The sequence below is a fragment of the Branchiostoma floridae genome, chromosome 2 (genome assembly GCF_000003815.2).
Source record: "Branchiostoma floridae strain S238N-H82 chromosome 2, Bfl_VNyyK, whole genome shotgun sequence".
Classification (NCBI taxonomy): domain Eukaryota; kingdom Metazoa; phylum Chordata; class Leptocardii; order Amphioxiformes; family Branchiostomatidae; genus Branchiostoma; species Branchiostoma floridae.
This window is the reverse complement of record NC_049980.1, coordinates 31952017-31954275: the sequence shown is the minus strand read 5'-3', so window position 1 is coordinate 31954275 and position 2259 is coordinate 31952017.

Below are 2259 nucleotides of genomic sequence, written 5' to 3'. Positions count from 1 at the left end.
CACATTTGGTGCAACACTGTCCCATACGTCCTCTGGAGGGCCATTGCGTTGCAAATTTTCATAGGCTTCTTCGATTACTTCTGCATGTACACTGAACTTGGCTTCATTGACGTGAACAGTGTCCTTTACACTATCGTAGTGGTCTTTGAACGATGAGAATCCGGCTTTAAGATCAACGTCTTCGTGTCGCCACGGATAGTACAACATTAGGAGGTTCCTGTATCGTTCTTCGCCGTCAGTTTTCTCTTTGTGGAATCTGCAAATGATAAGCATAATGTTAAGAAATTGATATGTACGTTTTATCAAAGTAACATAGATATGAAACGCCTAAAACTGGATCAATGTGCAAAGCTATACATGCCTGACAATGCAGTGCCGCTTGCGCTTCCTCATCTGGCCCATGTCGTTCAGCAAGGAGATGACAGGTGGATACCGTTTGTCGTCCTCTTCATCTGTCTCTCCGCTGCAGGTAGCATCTTGGTCATCGCAGCTGTGGCGGACGTCTGGGATGTGGTCGAAGACTTCATCAGGTACATCCTGGCCACCAGTTTTATATGTAGCTGCGAACTCTATGAGAGACATGTCCTTTAGGATATCTGGTCTGGACTCGTATCTGTCAGTGAGGGATGTGCAGAAAATGTTGTCATCCTCATCGGCCATGTCTTGCAGGACACTCTGAGGCTTGAGCATTGACACCCTTTTCTCTTTTGGAGCAGTGTTGACAAACACTCTTGCTCTGCTTGCTCTATGTAAAGGTAGGGAAGTCTGCTTCCAAGCAGCTTCCTGTGCACTCAGTTCTCTGTTGTTCAGGAATGCTGAACCAACCTTTGTCAGTTTAGCTTTCAAGTCCTCACCTCTGCTTTCCTCTGCTACTTTCCTCAACAACTCACTCATGGCTCGTTCGCTCTTTAGCATGTAACTCGTGATGTACATGATACAAGAATACGGGTCCAAAATAAACTGAAGATCCATGTTAGCCCGCCAAGTTGTCAAAATTTTAGGATTATATTGATTGATGTTTCTTTCTGATGGATGACGTTGTAGGATGATTTTTTCTGATTTTGCAACTTTTAATGCTTGTTCATATGCATCTGGGGAGACATCAGCTTTCTGTAACAAATTCTGCAAGGAAATGTCTTCAGGAATGTTTTTGTCATCCATGACTGATCTTACTTTGCTGAGCACCTCCTTCTGCTTCTTTTGAACATCGATCAGTTCTTCTTGATCAGGCCGGGCAATCACTGTCTCTTTGCTAGGCTGGTGGGGGAATTTGAATCTACATCCCCCTCCTTTTCGGCACGTAGCTGAATGGACGTGTCTTTGTAAAGAGAGGACCAAGTTCCTGAGGTCACTTTGTTCTTCATCCGGAATTGCACATGTTTGATGTTTGTTGATGAAGGGCGATGATGTCCTTGTCGCTGTTTACATTTAGTTTTGGAGCATTTTCATCCAAAGAATGGTATGGGCGTGGGGGGATCCTCTGGCTTGAAATTCTATACGAATCATGAAGTCCTGGAGTTCGCCGATAGGGTTGGCCTTGCCTCCGATGAACTCCTTGAAAAACACATTCAGTCGATGATTGAACTGGCGAGCTGCTGTTACCGGATTGTATCGTAGCCAACTACACTTCTCTTCCCATGGCATGTTCTTAATGTCTTCAGCAGTCAGTGTCTTTCCGTACTGATGAGCGATGCTCTGAATAACTTCTGGCCACTGCATGTCTGCAGCTGACAGGGTAAGGAACCAGGTTGGTATGCCGAGCTGTCTGACCATGGCCAGTAAGTCCAGTAAAACAGTGTTCCAGTAAGCTGGTGATCCCCGGATATTCCTCATGAATTTGAATGCCATGTCCGTTCGGAGCATAGCTTGAACATTGTCTGTATTCTTCATCAGACCAGCATTTATTGTCTTATTTTGGAAGGTATGACCTCGAGTTTGCCGCATAGAAATCTGAATAGAGTCTCTGACTTGTTTTGCTTCTACTGTATACTGGGCGGTCAATAAGTACTCTATATCCCTTGCAAATCTTCCATCCTGGTGCAGAAGTCTTTTATTGAAGTATTTTCGAGGTGTGATATTTGTACTTCGCTCCTGGAGTAAACCACCACGACCAAATGGGTATTTTGACGGGTTTGCCATCTCTTCGAACTTTTGATCAGTGAGAAATGCGCATGGTTTTTGGTGTTCTCCAGGCGCCACAGAATATGTGCACTCCCCGTCAGCTACGCGCTCATCTTGTAGCATGGTGTCGTACGGAAG